Source organism: Lampetra fluviatilis, chromosome 26 (genome assembly GCF_964198595.1).
Source record: "Lampetra fluviatilis chromosome 26, kcLamFluv1.1, whole genome shotgun sequence".
Taxonomy (NCBI): Eukaryota; Metazoa; Chordata; class Hyperoartia; order Petromyzontiformes; family Petromyzontidae; genus Lampetra; species Lampetra fluviatilis.
In genome coordinates this window covers 3,410,685-3,430,992 of record NC_136300.1, presented here as the reverse complement: position 1 = coordinate 3,430,992, position 20,308 = coordinate 3,410,685, and the positions used below count along the sequence as shown (strand labels likewise).

The window sequence follows — 20,308 nt, the reverse complement described above, 5'->3', positions numbered from 1 at the left end:
CCCTCATGCAATGCAGAGCGGTGCCGATTTGAATTAAACGGCATTTTTTTCGAACTGGTTACGGCCATCATGCGACGTGCAACGATTGAACGCGTTTTTTTTTTGGTTCACGTGAAAAAAAAAATTTTGGTTCACGTGAAAACATTTTTTTAAAACAAAATTGGTGAACACGGTGGTGGGTGGTGGCAACCATGCACCCGTAGAACGCTGCTGCGTCGTGGAGACAGCGAGGGTTGGTGCATCAGACAAACAGTCGAGAAACTCCCTTCCCGTGGCTTGCCAAAGAGAATGCGGTACAGCAAATTCGGACTGACCTCCATCTGTCCCATTCGTATCGGAGAGCACGTTGCTCCCACATGCAGCGGGCACCCATTGCGCGGACGAATGCATCTTAGTCTATGCGTCCTCGTGTTTGCAGAATGCACAGTGTTGCGTGGTGCAGTAGCATGAATGACGCTACTGGGTACAAACTAAATATTATTGTTGTTGTTGTTACGATTGTGGAAATGCCTACTGTGATGGTGTCCTCAGGACTGGAGCTTGAGAAACCCCGTGACAGATACTGCACGCGGAGCTCAACGTTACCTTTTAACGCCAGATATAAAACGAATGAATAAACAAGAAGCAAAACAATTATATAGAAAGCGGACATCACCGTCTTTCACCCAAATGTAATCAAGCATGTGCATTGTGCTCGTATATGTAAATGTTTCCACATCGGCAGGACAAATCCACGGACCAACCCTGGGCTTGCAGCGTGAGTGCAGAGAGCATGCATAATGGGAATTTGATTGGGTTTTTTTCTCCTCCCTCTCTCAAGTAGCTTTTGTGTGAGGAATTTGATATTCTTACAGCAAGACGACGCATTTGTGGATAGTTACCATTGTGCATGTTCTCACTCCTTACACACGCAGACGACACCCACCAGAGTGTATGCGGATGGCTTACACTATTTCACACATATGCAGCGGGCGGGGAGGATGTTTATTATTTGTTTTTAATTAATGTTCCCCTGGCTGTATGCGGTAGACGCGTTCCAACTAAAGGCTGCACAAAGCGCAACAGCACGAAACAGCTGCCTGGCATGTAGCGCATGCAATAATGGACAAGGGCAAAGAGCCCCCGTGTAGCCTTATACAGACTGTTGGGACAAGTGCAGTTAGCAAGCACCTATGAAGACCGGAACGGCACAGGTGGGGGTGGGTGACCAGCGCCACGCCCGGCCGCCTTACACATCGCACCAGGTACTCATTTCAGGCTGAGTCGACCTAGGGGAGGCCCAGGACCGGTTGAGATAATAATCACCGATGTTGGCCGTGAGCGGGCCATCGAACTCGGTCCACTGGGTTCGTAGCGCAGCGTAGCGCTAACCACTACACCACCGCTCCCCATTACAGTTGGCACACACGCGCACACACGCACACACGGTATTGTCCCACGCCCGACCGCAGAGCCGCGCGTGAGTGACTTCAAACGGCATTTGGAACATTTTAGGGCAGAAATTGGGGAGCCGCATGTACGCGAGACCGCACAAACCGAAACCGCAATAATCGAGGGACACATGTACAATGTAAATCAGTGTCAGTGTAAAACAACAGCAAAAATGCATCATTGCAAAAAGAAAAGTCAACGCTTTTCTCGGAAGCCACCGCCGAGTAGAATCTGGTAAATGATATTTGGATCGAATTAAACAGTGATTCGCATCGTACACACAATTAACGCTGCTCTAATCATATCAATGAAAAATGTGGCAGGTAAATAAAGCTCAAATGACAATAAGCGGATACGATCTACTAAGCCGTATGCACGTACGTTGAACTTCTTTCGCACCGTACGTAGCCAACCATGCTAATCGGAGGTGCCGTACACGCGCGCATCTTGTTACACCAATTACAGAGAGAGAGAGACGTTCCCCACGTGTCTTCGCAGGTTGTCACAACAACGCCATGGATCCCGTCACAAACCGACAATGTAAATATGTAATTGGACATCCCAGACAACGCGAGAACCCCCCCCCCCCACCCGCTCGCGACGCGCACGACCGTGTACTGCAAATCATCGCCGGACAAATTACGCAAGCGAGACACGCAAACGCCCGGCGAGGCGTAATCTTTCGGACACCCCCGTTAGGGTTCGCGTGCGTATTCAGAGGTGTGGCTTTATTAGTCCCTAATCCATTACCACACGAGGTCTCGGCCGTGGCCGGCGTTCGTGTCCATCACACGGTCATCACGCGTCGCACGGTCATCACAATCGGCGCAGCGGTGGCCGCGGCGAGCCGGGCCTCCCATGGCATGAAGCCCCCCCTCCTCCTCCTCGCCCACCCCCCAGCGGGTTTTGGGCATTAAATAAAACATCGCGTGGCCGGCGCGACAGTTTCTCATTTCCCCCACTCGTGCCTCGCGCACGCTTCCAACATTTGCTGCCCACTGAGATTTGGGGGGGGGGGGTGGTGGGGGAAATTGGGGGGTGAGGGAATGAAATAATGGGGCAGGGAATACGTTTTATTGATGTCAGGTGTTTTTTTTCCTTTCTTGCTTCCCTCGCGTTGCCAACATTTTGTATTTTTCTGGGGTGGGGATAAATATCCGCGGAATTTTTGTTCGTGACAATTGTCAAATTCGCGTTGATTTGGATAATTTTGCTTCGTGGGATGAATATTTTATAATGACTCTAGTCGTATTTTCTATAATAATCATAAATTACAATTTAAAGACATTTGTCAATCCACTGTTCAATGGAGGCCTGCTCATGATGTGCTGCTATTAACGGGGGTTTGTTTGACCATACTTTACCGGCTGATTCTTATTTATGAGCAAAGTGTGATCGATAATGCCTGTGAGACAGCACTCTGTGGGCAAGGTTCGGTGGACTGCAAATATTTGTGAATCTCTCAAAGCTGATGGGATGAGAGGTGGCCAGAATATGGGAGTAGAGCAAGTGGGTTCATTCGTGGATCCATCTGTGCAGACCTTTAAGTGTTCTTCTCTCCCGTGTGCGCTTTTTTTCTCCGACTGCTGTAGTTTCCTCTCACACACAAACCACTCCTTAAACAGGAAATGGCCAAATATCCCAATTAAGGACACATGTAAACAAAAATATATTCAGACTCAGCCTTGTTGGGGAAAAAAATCATTTGAACAAAAAATAAAAAAGTATTACGGTCCTATTTGGCCAATTTCTTCTTTGAATTACTCAAAAGCTACTGTGAGGTAAATATTCATGAGCTATTTATGAACAGTTTGTCATAAAAAAAATGTAATTCCTATTAGGCCCCATGGTGTAAAGTGCAGTCTCCAACTCTTATTATCCACTCTGTCTCTCTGGCCTGTGCGCGCTATAAAGAATGTCCCTTTATCTTTCAAAGCCACGGTGTTGTTGACGAATATGTTTATTCCCCCCCAACCCCCCGTTAATTGTGATTGTGCACCCAGTGCCACGGACGCATCGAGCATCACCAAACAATCCCGTTTGCCTGTCGAATGCAGTCCAGGTAAGCTTTCCGGAGGAAACGTACGAAGGGCAGACGACTTAGAGCTCTGCACAGATAGGCCAGTAACCTGAATACTGCACCGTCTCCAATATACAATCTGCTTGTCCTCTAAATGTGCGTACGTCATATCTTAGAATCCAATTAGCTTGCATTAACCAGATTGCTACATCTCACAGGTCCAGAATTTCTCTTTCGCAAAAGCAAAGCGTTTAGAAGGCCCCAACGTCGCCAGCTACGCAAACATCTCGCCAGACAGACTTCCCCTCGCATAGCCATCGACGCCAGATCGGCAGAGGGGTTTTGGTGTGCGTGATATTATCTGCCTCACCTTACCATATTAATAAAAAGTGTGCCGTACTTGGCCCTTCCCCCCTCTCCAAACATTATATAAACGGAGTGGTAGCTCTTGTAATCTCTCATTTACTTGATACAGCTGTCGTGGCTGTGACGGTTCCACCTGAAGACGGAAGTTTGTGTTGCCTCCGAAACGTCGTGATTTTTATTTATATTTTATTTTACTTTTATTAATTTTAATGTTTTACCTACGTGACTTTACCAAAAAAAAACCTAAGAATATGAATATTATCTGTCTCGCTACGTATCACGGCTTGCGATGCCACACTGGGACACGTCGTGTTTTTTTTATCGTCTGACTCACAGCACGGACGTTTCGACTCATGTTTTTTCGAACGAGTGCGTCGAGTCCCTTGAATAACTCAAAACGTGACAATAATCCGTACAACGCGTGCTCGCTCTTGTCTGTTGTTGTCGTCCCCGAGCTTAAACTTTGTGCAATGCAACGTGGGTCTCCATACGGCCGCTTTGATGTTACAGCGCCGTGAAGTATTGCCACGTGACCTCTGCTCACAGTCAGACGCAGCATCTTATCGCGTTGTTTTTTTTCTTCCACGCTTGGGAGAAGCACGCGAGTGTGCATGATCTAATTTCCATGCTAATGAGCGACGAGATTTTGGGGGGGGGGAGGGGGCAGGACATGAAAAGGCGAGACCGTGGGACAAGCGAGGAGCAGTGACTGAGAACTGCCAGTGTGTTGAGCGCGCTCGATTGCTTAAGGGGCCAGGTTCGGTGGATTGATTTGGTACGGGACTGCTGCTTTTATGCCGCCACAATGATGCCAGTGTGATGGTCTTCCTGTTGTGGCGGGAGCTGGGCTGGGGGGGGTGTTGGAGACAGAGAGATCACACAAACCCAGTTGTGGAGCTCTTTGGCTAGCGGAAATATTTAGACTGTACTTAACCAAAAATAAACAGGAAAAGGGTCAAACGCAAAAAAACCACAGAGTAAGCAATTTCCGATTTCCGGCGCATGTGATGAACTACTTGCGAATGTTAATGCGCTCGTGACCGAGCCGGCGTGTGCGTGTGCATGCGTGCGTGTGTGCAAGCACATGTGCAGTTTGAGTCTGGTTTGCTGAACCAGGTGAGAACCCAAGGCGCCGGGTTATGTCGTCTGATTTTGCAAGAGTGGCCTGGATGTCCTCGCTTGGCCATCCTGCGTTTAATCACCGCGCGTTCTCGGCCCGCTCCTTCCCTCGATCTGTTCCACTTGGGAATTCCCCACCCATTGTAAAAAAAGATTTGCACAAATTGTTAACGAGAGCTTAGCAAATTCAAGAGAGTTGGTAACTCGAATCTATTATGACGGTAACGGTGCCGTTAGTTGGTGCTCGTTTTTCTGGGGTTTTTTTTGGTGTGTGCGGCTGTTTCCCCCCCAATGCGCACAGCACATGGGAGTTTGCGAAAAACGCATCATCGCCTCATCGATCCATTAAGGGCCCAACTATTCAACAATGGCCCCAGCGCCGCCAGACCGACAATGTGATGCTCTGCAGATGCTGATCTGCCAGCAGCTCACGCCGCGAGCACAGCGAGTGACTGCCCGTTTTGTTTGGTGCAAGGTTCTGACGTTCTTGGCTCATTCTCACAAGACAAGACGAAGATCCTCCATTTAGCCTTCGACTTTTAGGGCGAATGCTGTGAGCGAGCACCTATGCAGGCCAGCGCAGCACACGAGGGGGTGGATGGCCAGCACCACCACGCCTGGCCTCCTTTGTCTCCCTGGTGGCAATGTTTGCGCACTGTACCACGTACTCATTTGAGGTTGAGACGACCAAAGGACGGCCCGGGGGCATGCTCAGAATCCTAGTTTGTAGCACTGCGCGCTAATGACTGCACTACCGCCCCCTCCCACACACACTCACACGTTTGGCTACGTACGGTGCGAAATAAGTTCAACATACACACACGCACACACATAAAAGCACATGGACTTGCGCGAACGCGCAGCAAATACTAAATGTGCACGCGCGGCAGCGTTTTGAAAATAATGACCGAATTTTGGACGCGAAAATGCAAAATGTAATTGGCCTCCAATGCTGCGAAAAAATGTGCAGGGGAAACCATGAAGGCACCTTGCACATACACACACGGCACTTGCAGACAGTCAGAAGAGTCAAGAGGGAGAGAAAGGTTGATGCAATCATCAGGATATCCAACTCCGCAGCGTAATGCCAAGTAGACAGACGAGGCTGCATTCACTGAGCTGGCAAACCAGCATGGACCCACGCACGTACAGACAGACGAGTAAGACTAATATATAATAACAACAACAGCAATAGCGCGGCTTAATCACCGTGTCTTTGTTCAGTACATGGGTATGTTGACAAGGAGGATAAAGCTGGAGTATCCGGCGAAAACCGTCGCATACGAGGAGATATCACTCGAAGCTCTGCATGAATTAGATGCAAATCCGTAAATAGATCCAATGCGTTGAATCGTGATTGCAACCAGACCCATTACTGGACTACCCTATCATGGCCACTTCGTAAGTATCATGCCGACTGCACCCAGGATTACCTGGTTATCACCTAATTAGTACAGACCAGGCCAAAGCCTGCTTAGCTTCAGAGGTCCAATGACATTGGATGCATTCGGGGTGAATGTGTCCACAGGCAGCTGTGTTGACCTCAATATTTACAACAGCGGTTCACTTCTCCCATCACCTGAGCAGTCTTCTCCGAGTGGCATCGCTTATTAATGCACAACCTTTCCGCGAACGCATGCAGACCCCGTACGCATCGCACACCGTGTGCTCCGCGTGTTCTCGGAGTAAGAGCAACCCCATGCCAGTCTTATCACACACTTGCATCACCGCTGCACGAATTAACACGTGACTTCCTCGGCTGCCCGAGATTTGTTCGCGTCAGAGTCTCGAGCAACCGAAAGAGGCCCTCGTTTTAAGAAGCATTGCTTTTTTTTATGTCGTAAAGAAGCGGTCCAATTAATGCTTCTTTTTTACGTACATGTAACAACGTTTTGTTCGAATACCCATCTATATATGCTAATCATATAATAAAGTGCGATACCACTAAAGATGTATAAAACTAGAAAATGAATTTGAAGTAACATTCATTTTTAATCACCCAGTCGAAATATGTTTAACCATCCATCACACACCACACATAGATATGATTGTATTTCAGCCAGCACGTAACATTCAGCAAACCTGAAGTTTTTTTTATATTGAAGCTGTTAAATGTCTCATTTATATTTCTTCTTCTCAGCCATGCTCACCCTGTTATTATTTCACAGAATGATGTTCTATTTGATACAGTTTCCCCATTAAAATTCCACAAACAGCCCTGCAATTAAGGCAGGAGTGTAAAAAAACCACTCTGCAAACAAACGATCTCGTAGCCAGAATAACGTACTAACAATGTAAAGCTAAGGTCATCTTAATTTGCAGTGTGAGGAATTTTCATTGGGAGCCACGCTTTGCCACTCTAGAATTTGCTCCATCGTAGAATTCAGACGAATGCTCAGCGTGCAACAACAGGGCTGGGCTCCTCCTCAGACAGATACGGCCATCATTTTTGACCAAAGTTGGCACGGCGGTGGGTAAAGCCGGCAGGCAGCGCCCAGCACCGCAAACACAATTAAGCCTAATTACAGTCTCTTTCAAATGACATTACAGGGTGAAGCAGACCGTGCTTCGCGTTCAGTTTGCCCTTAATTGCGAGGAAACCACCGTATACGGTGTGCACAACGATCACACGGAATGCGTGTGTGCGTGCGTGCCCGCAGAGAAGGGTAAACTAAGAGCAACCTAAATACACCTGAGTGTTTAATGTCAAGCTGAGTTGCTGCATAAGAAGAATAATAATAATGATAAAAAGGGCTCCGCTGCAATTACGGCATTGCCACCTTACACAAGGTGGCTCTGTTCATTTTGTTGGGGAAGTGGGTGAGCGATTCGCAGGTAATCTATGAAGTTACCGATTCTCTAGACTTACAGATAATTTAAGAGGTTAATCAAAATTAATTAGCGGTTTATACGTTTGTATATGTGTAACAACTCATGTATATCACTTCTCTTTACTAGAGAGTGCCTTAAGTAGTCTTGGTAGGTGAAGTTGGGTCAGATAATAGATTTACTGCAGGGCAGTGAGTCACGAGCATTAGATTGTTTTTTTTTTGTAACGCATTCCACAAATTAATATGCAGATTGTTTGACAGAAGTGGAATTTTATTTCTCATTGTATAGACATCCCATTTAGCGAGTGTGAAAGTTGAGCAAATTAAAAGTATTGATTACATATAAATGTGACATTGGCTGCTAATTTCCAAGCGGCTAGTTTACATAGGGTTGATTTTTTTGTTCTCCAGGTTGCTCATCGTTTCTGAAGGAGACAATCCCAACTAGTGATTTTCTCCAAAAAAAGTGACCTTTAAAATCTCTGTGATATGGAAATGTGTTTGACAATCGGAAAATTTGCAAATATGAATTACAAAAATATATTTTGACAACTTAACAAAAATAAAGCTCTTAATAAAACAATGCCAACTATGGTTACAGAGGTTTCCCTTAGAAAATAAATTAATCTCATCGTGTTATCACTTGTAATTAACAACGTCACATATATATGGTAAACAATATAGCATGCAGTACGCAATTAAAATATATTCGTATTTTTTCACAGTGAATGTGTAAAGAAAGGATGTCACTGCTGGAGGAGTGGGTATCCTAATAATGTCGAGAAGCAGAAACCCATGCTTAGCAGAGTATTTTGTTTCAATTGTGGGGATTTTCATATTCGATATAACAAATCAATGACACACGTCAAAGGTCCAGCCCTCCAATTTCTTGCTCATACCAATGCTGGCAGAAAAAAAACATCTCCAATCAATGGAGCTGTAGAGAGCCCCTCTAGATGGTATTTGGCCTACTCTTCCATTCTATCCAGATGTCTTGGAAGAGGTGAGAGTACCCACAATTGACCCCATCACAGGCGATCTGCCAATCAACTAAATGTGGTCTTCACATGCATACTGCTGGGTGAACAGAGGCGGAGTGGATTTAAGAAACATGTCACACTGTCTTCTTGGTTCTTTCGGTAAAGTCACGTAGAATGGAAATAATAAAATAATAAAAATAAAACATAATAAAATAATTCTCACGACGTTTCGGCCACAACGCAAGCAGCCGTCCTCAGGTGAAGAATAGGTCTGTCGAGAAGACAGAGTCTGAATGAAACAACCCCAGGCTTGGAGCGTCTATTTAAGCTGGGTTGGAGGGGGAAGAGCGCCTTGACAAAATAATTTGCATATCAAGAGGAATTTAGCATATTTATGGGAAATGCAGATATGGGATTAGTACTACTTGTGAAATTATTTTATTATGTTTTATTTTTATTATTTTATTATTTCCCTTCTACGTGACTTTACCGAAAGAACCAAGAAGATGAATCCCTGCAGCTTTAAATCGAAATGTCACACTGTTTCGGCTGCCATGCCAGCAGATCGAACTGGCGACCTCTAGATCACAAGTCCGCTGTGCTAACTGTTACACCATGGGGAAGATGCCCATTACAATTCAATATTTAATTGTCAATGACGATACAGGATATCAATGGGCTCAATAGCATGTTTTCCAATTGCTTCGCTGGGAAATTGAACTCCGGTTATCAAGCCCCGTGTGCTAACCACCACACCACGGCACCACCCCGAACGTAACATTACTTGTCCCCCTTTGTATCGAGCGAGCGATCTAACTATCTATCTATCTATCCATCAGCTCACTGATTGGATGAAACTAGATGACGTGGGTTTGGCCACTGCTCAGGGCAGAGCCCAAGGTTTGAGAGCAATGATGGCGGCATGCTAATTCACAGTGGCGGCCACGGGTTTAATAATGGAAAACGTCACGTTGACATGCATTATTTTAATCGGTATCAGTCTGACTGTCTGAGTCCAACATAGGGCTCAGCCTGGGATAAATGGGATGTTGGGAGGAAGAGGAATCAATTAGAGTAACACAACATCTCAAAGCTCACAATACGTGCATTGAATCGTGTATTTAAGATCCAACGTGTTTTGATCCCAATATGTTTGTTGCATGTAATGTGTTCATTTGACCTTTGCAGCTACTAGAGGTGCTACCATTCACTGCAATACGTGAAAAAAATCTTTACACAAATCGGTACCATGAACCACAATCTATTGAATCGCTGGGGTGGGTGCATTTTTACGCCCCTCTATAATTGTAAACTGTTCTATCATGAAAGCATTTCAATCGTTTCAACGATTTCCTTATGTTCACAAAAGGCCAGTGGTTGTCAAAGGAAATAAAAGTTATGGTGAACAGATGTGGTTTTATGTTGTGCCATTAACCTCCAAATCTAAATTACAAATATGAAAAAGCTCCATATATTGCTCATTCACATGAATGCCCACCGAGGAAACCTCCATGAACCCGTTCGCTATATTTTGTTAATAAAAATCAGTTGGAGGCAGCACAGATTTCAGAGCATTTCCTTGGAGCGAAATTGGTTTTAATCAGCAATCTTTATGCAAATATATTCACTTTATTAATCATGCATTTGCGCTTGATTTCAGTGCAATATGGACACTTTTATATGCCAAGTCCTGGGATGAGACCCATTAAAGTAAATAGAGACGGCGAGAACGCTGCGTTTATAACAACGTCCTTACCGCTGCCAAATAACCAAACGGGCGCGACTACCACCCTCCAGCTCTGCTTGAGACTATTCCGACATGCCCAGCATCGGTTCCGTCCACATTACAAACTAATCCCGCCGCTTGGCTCGCGAAGATTCGCTCGAGTCTCGCCCAGGGCTACGGACAACCAATTTCGTCCACCAATTTCACCGAGAGTGATGCATTCCGCCGTTAAGGAAGCAGCATCTGCCGAAACGATGTTAGCAGGGCGCCGCCGTCGGGGCAAAGCTCTGCCCGGCGGCATTTACCCACAATCCTCCTCCCACTTCTGGAAAAAAACCTCCCCATCTTCCCCAGCTAGCCCCGCAGAAACACCTACTTTCAGTGAGCAACGATAGCGATGATGCAGAGAGGCTTTGAAGGCCATTACGATGATGATGCTAAATAATTGGCTGAGACGGCCCCCCCCCTCTTGCTCTCTCTTTTTCATCGAACAATGAGTGCATATATATATGCATGCAGTTGAGATGTTACTTCTATTTGTTTGCCTCTACCGCTGAGTTTGGCCTACATCTCGGGTGGCCTTCTCCGAGGTCCACCGCCAAAGAAATGTGGACAGATGGAAGAGATCTGGCTTTCAAAACGCCGTGCCAGTAAAGCACGGGCACACGGGTGCTTAGGAGCACGACGATAACGGTAAACAGTTTTCAACGTAAAAGAGAAAGAGAGAGAACCGGTTTATTTATTTACAGAACTGATCTTTGTTTATCGATGCGGTATATAAAAGTCACCGTGGTGTATAACGTTGGCACATGCTTGGGATTTTTCGCGCGCGGATTTGTATGCAATGGGCACGTGCACAGAAATGCATTCGTCTTCGCCGAGTGTAATATTCGTAATGTAAATAAGTGACATTTGAGTTGATCAGACTGTTTGTTCCGCTCTGAGTCTTATATGTTTTCCTCTTCTGAGAAACCACATCGCATTTTCAGAAAAAAAACAAGTACATTACTTAAGAAAAAACAATAAAATCAATCTGTCAAGCAATTTGCTCCTCACTTTGCCTAATTTAATTCATTCACAAAATGGATCGCCCCTTAAAAAATTGGAACAACCCACATTTCAAGGCCACGCACATTTTTGCTTGGATTAATGCACTAAATTTCAGGGGTGAAAAAGGTAGAAGATATCCATGATTAAAGTATGAACCTTAATATGCTGAGTGGATCACTGATGACAGACAATTGCGGGCTGATTCGTGTGCAAATATAATAATAGATCTATACTCATATGCATTAAGCTCATTGGGGGTACAAAGGTTAAACAAATCATGTTGGAATGAAAGGATGGTGAAATTTTCGAAAGATGATTTTCATCCACGAGTGGCAGTTAAATTGGCAAGGGTAGGTGGTTAATATTTGTTACATCCAATCCCCTTTTAACGATATATCAACACTGATTCACCTTCACCTGAGAACGACGTTCCATTATATCCTGAACATCGGAATCAACGAAAGCCCACTCACTGCAAGGCAAGGACACGGTGTTCTGTCAGTCGTCTGATTTTTTCTGTCCTGCAGCAGCACAATATTGAGAGGGACCCTAATGATCGGGCTAAGGTTAATAAATAATGATCGTTGTTTGCCATGCATAATCCACTGCTGGAATAAGTGCTCCCGATGCCGATGCCACAGGCGTTGTGCAGCTCTTAATCACCTTTCCGCCAATGTGTTTGCCCCTGACCTCATTCTCACATCTTTCCCTTTGATCATCTCGTCATTGCTATGCCACAAGGGCACTTGAGTTTGATTGGCTCTCCTAATCAGTTACATCTCAGATTAGTTTTTTTAAATTGATTTCTTGACTGTGTGTCATTTTCCTCGTAATTGCCCTATTTTGTTTGCGGAATTTGCATGACAAATGAGAATGTGCAAACATCAGTACAGAGTCACTGTCTAGTTGCACCCATAATTGTGTGATGAATAAATACATAGATCCATGCCTTTCTCAATGCAACTATAGATGAAGGCCTGCCCAGGCAATGACAGTCATGGGTGTTTTTTGTTGTTTGACCAAACCTCACCACGTTGGCCAGTGCGTGTAAATGAAGAGGAGGGGGGTAGGGGTGATATCACTTACCACTTATTTTGTGTCGTGGCCAAGAATATAACTCTGGTAACCGGGATATAAGCCACCATGGATAACCGGCGAGCCAACACAGATTTCTGTTTTGTTTTTGAGACATTGTGTCGCACTTATCTCAGTTACACATGAGCCATATACAAACACAATCTGTGGCATACGTGAATGCTGTATTTCAAAGGTGTCCGATGGGAGCTATTCTTACCAGCAGTGTCTTAGCTCTAGCGGCAGACGTGGGTTGAGTAGACCTCTTGATGTCAGCATGCAGTATCGTGGAACTCACACCCTTGCCACCGCTCGTCCCGCAGTCGCACCCTCCTGCACATCGAAACAGCAGGCAACCATTGTAGATGATGCTCCAGCAGAAATGGTATCCATTCCAGGAACGACACAAATGTGCGAGCCGATCTAACACAGCGAGCGCTCTTCCGAATTAGCAGACAAATTGACGAGAACAAAACTGCAGTGAAGTAAATTCTAGGGAATTGTTCGGAAGTCTAATAATCATAGGTGGGACAAAGTCATTGTTATGCAAGTCCAAGTCGAGTCGCAAGTCATCAAATTCATGACTCGAGTCTGACTCGAGTCCAAGTAACATGACTCGAGTCCACATCTCATAGGTGGGACAAAGTCATTGTTATGCAAGTCCAAGTCGAGTCGCAAGTCATCAAATTCATGACTCGAGTCTGACTCGAGTCCAAGTAACATGACTCGAGTCCACATCTCATAGGTGGGACAAAGTCATTGTTATGCAAGTCCAAGTCGAGTCGCAAGTCATCAAATTCATGACTCGAGTCTGACTCGAGTCCAAGTCACATGACTCGAGTCCACATCTCATAGGTGGGACAAAGTCATTGTTATGCAAGTCCAAGTCGAGTCGCAAGTCATCAAATTCATGACTCGAGTCTGACTCGAGTCCAAGTAACATGACTCGAGTCCACATCTCATAGGTGGGACAAAGTCATTGTTATGCAAGTCCAAGTCGAGTCGCAAGTCATCAAATTCATGACTCGAGTCTGACTCGAGTCCAAGTCACATGACTCGAGTCCACATCTCATAGGTGGGACAAAGTCATTGTTATGCAAGTCCAAGTCGAGTCGCAAGTCATCAAATTCATGACTCGAGTCTGACTCGAGTCCAAGTCACATGACTCGAGTCCACACCTCTGCTAATAATTACCGTTAATGTTCTAGTTGTGTTTGTTTGCTATCGTACGGCCCATTCAGTACAAGTGTAGGGCGCAACGATTCAGGATGCATAGCAAGCAGCTGTTTACAAATGTAATTCCGCTAAGATGCGCATGTTTCTTTCCGAAGTTGTTGGTGTTGTCATTATCACACAAAGTTAGCAAGCCAAAGGCACACATTGCGAGAATCGCATTAGCCCATGACTTTCAAGGTGCTCTGCCACAAATACATGACATTGCTAATTCTTGTAATTTGCATGCTAAGTAAGAACCATATATCTTTATTTTAAGTTAATTATGCTGCAATTTAAATGCTTATTGTAAAACAAAAATGCCACCATAAGTCCCAAGTCTAGGCTGGAGTGTCATTCATGTATAATATATGCATTTTTTTGTTTACTATTAATTACTACAAAGACAGCCGTGTTCTAATTAGACTCATTAGTGACTGAATCAGTAATCTCGCTCACGTAGACTTACTGCCCTAGATGAGACAAGTTTGATCTGAGACGCTGTGCTCAGAAAACTATAAGCATTTGAGCACGTTCACAAATCCAGACTCAGAGCCACGCTCACAGATCCAGACTCATAAAGCCACACTCAGAGATACAGACTCATAGATCCAGACTCATAGATCCACGTTCAGAGATCCACGCTCACAGATCCAGACTCAGAGATCCACACTCACAGATCCACACTCAGAGATCCAGACTCATAGATCTACACTCACAGATCCACGCTCACAAATCCACACTCAGAGATCCACACTCACAGATCCACACTCACAGATCCACACTCACAGATCCACACTCAGAGATCCACACTCACAGATCTACACTCGCATATCTACACTCATAGATCCACGCTCAGAGATCCACACTCAGAGATCCACACTCACAGATCCAGACTCACAGATCCACACTCAGAGATCCACACTCAGAGATCCACACTCAGAGATCCGCACTCAGAGATCCGCACTCACAGATCCGCACTCACAGATCCACACTCACAGATCCACACTCAAGAGATCCACATTCAGAGATCCACACTCAGAGATCCACACTCACAGATCCACACTCACAGATCCACACTCAGAGATTTACACTCACAGATCCACACTCACAGATCCACACTCACAGATCCACACTCAGAGATCCACACTCACAGATCTACACTCGCATATATACACTCATAGATCCACGCTCAGAGATCCACACTCAGAGATCCACACTCACAGATCCAGACTCACAGATCCACACTCAGAGATCCACACTCAGAGATCCACACTCAGAGATCCGCACTCAGAGATCCGCACTCACAGATCCACACTCACAGATCCACACTCAAGAGATCCACATTCAGAGATCCACACTCAGAGATCCACACTCACAGATCCACACTCACAGATCGACACTCACAGATTTACACTCACAGATCCACACTCACAGATCCACACTCACAGATCCACACTCAGAGATCCATGCTCACAGATCCAGACTCACAGATCCACACTCACAGATCGACACTCAGAGATCCACACTCACAGATCCAGACTCACAGATCCATGCTCACAGATCCACACTCAGAGATCCACACTCAGAGATCCACACTCAGAGATCCACGCTCACAGATCCAGACTCACAGATCCACCGAGATCCACACTCACAGATCCAGACTCACAGATCCACACTCACAGATCCACGCTCACAGATCCACGCTCACAGATCCACACTCACAGATCCAGACTCACAGATCCACGCTCACAGATCCACGCTCACAGATCCACGCTCACAGATCCACGCTCACAGATCCACACTCAGAGATCCAGACTCAGAGATCCACGCTCATAGATCCACACTCACAGATCCACACTCACAGATCCACACTCACAGATCCACACTCACAAATCCACACTCACAGATCTACACTCAGAGATCCACGGTCAGAGATCCAGACTCACAGATCCACGTCTGTGATGTTGGCCTGTTTACACATCAAGCTTAGAGTAATTTGAATAAATTGTAATTCCAATTCAAAGTTGAAATTAAATTGGTTGGGGTTTGCTTTTTTAGCTTTCATCTACTTGCAATAAGTGCTTTATATATATTTAAATATTGCCTTCATAAAGCTGATATTACATTGCCTTTAGGTGTCTCATGTTATACATCCACAATGGCACATTTAAGTTCCAACAAATGCCCTTTAACTAGTGTGTCGAGAGAGCAGCAGCTGATGTCATTTGATTGTTTATTTTTTGCATCAACGTGGCCGAACGTTTCAATAGCTTGAAATGAACCCCAAAAGGATAATTATCGTTTGACCAGTAACACCAAAATCTCATCACTCAATTCATTCCGAAATAAATTTCACCGGTCTAAATAAAGATGCATTAGATGTAATTGGATTTAATTGCAAAGAAGCTTACAAGGCAAGTGCTTACACATCGAAGTGTGAAAGTGCGTCTGGAGATGCATCTGTTAGCACACTGAGCTATGGACCCGGCGACCCAAGTTTGATTCCCGCTCAAGGCCAACAACAGTGACGATCATCTGAAGCGGTCCTGGGCCTCCCCACTAGGTCGACTCAGCCTCAAATTGGTACCTGGTGCAGTGTTTAAACATTACTATTGGAGAGACAAAGGCGGCCGGGCGTGGTGCTGGCCACCCACCCTCTTATGTGACGGCCTTCATACGTCCTCGCTAACAGCACTTGCCCTAACAGTCTGGTAAAGTCATCTAAAGATGAATCCCTGCAGTCACGAAAGCTTTAAATCGAAAGTCTGGTAAAGGCTTTATGGGGAATCTTTGACTTTGCAGACATCTGAGACTGAAAATAAACTTTTGAAACGACAAACAATTCTAGGGGGTCAAACGTCATCTTTTTTTTACATCAGCCTCCAGAAAATTCTACAGGGGCACAAGTTATCAAATTTTATAAACTTCATAGCAATATTGGTATAGACTGAAAAAATAAAATGCAATAAATTCAAACACTGCCATTAGAGATTATTGTTGTTGTTTTTACCGTTATTACTCGTGTTATTTCTGTGCAGGGCAGATCTCTTAAGTATTTTTCCTCTTGATATTACAAAAAAAAAAGTAATCCCCCATGAATTGTGTATGGGTAAGTGGCTATCCATAATACTGTTTCGCTTGAAAGGGGGCCTGGAAATGAGTTCTATACACAGGACTGGACAATGCAGTATTACTTTTTTTATCCGGAGTTATTTCCCTGCGAGCGTGCACGAGAGCGCCCGTGTGCGCGCGCGAGAGTCCGTACGCGGGCAAGTGCATGTGTGCGTGCAACGCCCACTGTATGTGGATCATCCGAGCGTCAGCACGGCCAGACGACAAGGCCAGGACACCAGTAAACACTCGTTCTTTCTCGTTTCATTTCCTCGTGTAGCCTCGGCACTACCCCTGACCTCCACGCACCCCTACCCCTCCCCGTTTATTTTTTGACAGAGTCGGGAAATTCTCATTCAGTCCTCTATAACCCTTGTACATTCACACACACACAAATAAATATATACAATGTTCGATAAGGTGTTTGCAAATATTTTTTTCACTTTGCACGCGTGAGAGAAAAAAATGCTGGGCAAGCCGGGCATAACCACATGCATATATTACACACAGATTGACATGAATCTACTTGCTGTACTTCTTCCTCGCTGCTTTACGGGCGCGTGTCTCAGGCGCGTGACTTGTGCGCGAACCACCAACCCTTCCTCAAAGTCTACTGATTAAAGATGTGAGTCCCAACACCCTGGGGGGGGGAAAGCTGCCTCAATACGTTACCAAGACGGACTTAGAGGGAACTCAAAGCAGCACAGCTTCTTCACAGAGGCGAGCACTTTACTACGATCCTGGCTTGCAAAGCCACCCTTAGGGTGTCACTTATTATTGCTACTACTGTGACTACTACTGTTGTTCTGCCAATCTCTGAACATAATCTTGTTTTTGCCCGCTGCGTGAAGAGAAAAAGCATCCACGGCGTATTATGCGGTGAATGTTCATTCAATGGCTTATTTCTTGCGAGTGGTGGGATGGGTGAGGCTTTAATTTACATGCTATATTTATTTGTGAGCCAAACGGCAGCCATAACAAAAAAAAGACTTTAGCAGACCACGAGTGCCAAAATCCTTCAGGCTTTCGGAAATCGTTTTTGAAGTTGAACATTCTCACTGCGATCTCCGAGCTGTCAACCTCCCCACGTCGTCAGAGTCCTCCGAGCCACCGTCGTTTTGTGCGTCAGAATGTCCCCCCCCCCTCTCGCTCTCTCTCTCTCCTCGGCCCTAATTTCCTCAAGTGACAAAACACGGCAGACACACCCATCGGAGCAGCGGACACTGAACAAATTGTGCTCGATGTGGCCCTCCGCTGAATGGACATCTGTTACTCTGAAACGGGGCATGAATAGATGTGGCAATTACCCAGTGAGAAAGGGGGCAATCTATTGGGTACAAATTCTACGGAACCCTTGCAATCTTTTGTGTTGAAATAAGAGGGCGAAAAAGATTACAACCGTAACTATTTCAATGGCTATAGTTTTTGTTTTGTTTATTATAGTCATGGAAAAATGTGACAAAAATATATATAATCTCATGATAATTTGACAACACGAAGTATATACTCACCTCTGCTATCCATGGTTTATGCTGTGCGTAACATATTGAGTTTGCTCAGATCTGTCTTAAAATTAAACGCTAAATTGTTCCCAAGCTCACGTGAGAAATGGGGAATGTCATCACCAATATACGTCCTAAGCCAGGGGGTGAACATTTAACATTTCTATGACAGAAGACAGGTCGTCCATAAGATGAGCACTGCTGAGCTTCATTATGTGATTTAACAAATTATTTAGGGTGGTGCAGCATTAAGAATGTTTCAGGCAATGGTCCTTCTTTAGAGCACATAGAGAGGCCATGTGCTGTAAAAAAAAAATCGCCATTGCCAGATGTCATTTATTATATATTTGTTTTCGCAGTGTTATTGACAAATGCTTTTTTACACGGTGATGGTCATGTTTCCAGGGATGATGGACTGATTTGATCTTTGAACTCAGGCTCTCACGAATGTGAAGTAAGGAGGAGCTGTTGCTCTACCAACTCTGCGTGCAGCTGCTGCCATTCACGCGCAGTGTTGTGCTTTTTGGCGTGCAACAATTTAGCCTGATGGCGATTTGATCAATTGTCGTTATCCACATTCATGATTCGATTCAAAAGATATATTTTTATTTTCATATGTTAGTTATTCTAGCAGACTCCAGAGGCTGCAGGGGTCACATTAAGCCAATACATCCAAATTTTACACAATGAATGTCATACAATTTTTACGAATGCAATTCGATGCACGTATCACGAGATAGATACTCGCTATTATTCACAAAATAGATATATCGTAACGCCTATTTATTTGTTTATTATATGCTGTATAGATGAAAATCTGCTTCAACAAACTGGAATTGAATAGGACAGAAAAGCACTCACCCCAAATCGTTTACTCTTGAGGTTTCCCTGCCTCTTGATGTTCGTCAGAATTTAGCACAATAACGCTCGCAATTTTAATTGCACTGATTTCTGCGTGAGAAATGTTAAACTGCAACATGTATTTAATGTTTATTTTTTATTCAGCAATAAGACACCGCAGTTATTAAAACATTATCGCCCTGCAATGAGAAATGTGCGTCTTTGTTCAGTGATTTGTTCCAATATGTTTAACCACATGTTTTACGATAATGGTGTTATTTCCTCACAATATTGTTTGAGACATCTTCATGTTTTCCTTTCAAATAAGTGCAATGTAGTTGCTTTACAATGCCTTAGTATGACTCTATAACAACTCCAGTTAACGCTGTTAACATCCGTACAAAAAACAACACCCATTATAATCGTCGGAGCGCAATCGTGTGTTGCTTTTTGTCGTCTCCAAAATTAATCTCAGACACAAGATTACTTCGGTAATTCTGTAGTCCATCAAATGCGACGCTTGCGCAATGCAGCAACGGCAACCGTTCAATGCATGCCGTGGTTTGACCTAAAAAAGCGCCGTCTTGTGCGTGTGTGCCGTATGAGGAACTGTTTGCGAGGAGACGGCACAAGAGTCGGAATGTGTTGGAGTTGCATTATGACACAATGAAAGAGTGTCGAAAGATAGAATTTGCTAACCTCAGTGTAATCATGTCTATTTTTTTTGTTGCGGTTGCAAACTCCGCGAGCGTGCATCCTGTTGACTCGTGGATGTTGCGCCGCGCTATGGACCCGGCGACTGGGATTCAGGTCCCAGCTATTAAGGCCTCTCTGTCTCTGGCCTGATCCTTGCCGCAACCAACTCAGCCTGAAATTGAACAGGTGATGCAGGTGAGGTGCAGCCAGATGGCAGCCCTCGGGAGACAAAGGTGGTGAGGTATGCACGGCAGAGGGCCATCACCCCCTTTCGTTGAGCACCATGCCAGCCTTAATAGACGCTCGCTCACGGCACCTGACTTTTTGACGGCTAAAAAGCTCGTGTA

General features: G+C 44.9%; 1 protein-coding gene across 1 annotated transcript in view; it reads right to left on the bottom strand.

The window, feature by feature from the left end:
* The window catches only part of LOC144941968 (cadherin-7-like), a 131,523-nt gene that overhangs the window by 102,020 nt on the left and 9,195 nt on the right, over positions 1-20,308 (bottom strand). Inside the window, exon 2 of the mRNA XM_078868532.1 lies at positions 12,818-12,930. The gene's annotated coding sequence lies outside the window, so the exon portion shown is untranslated. The remainder of the gene's footprint in view (positions 1-12,817; positions 12,931-20,308) is intronic.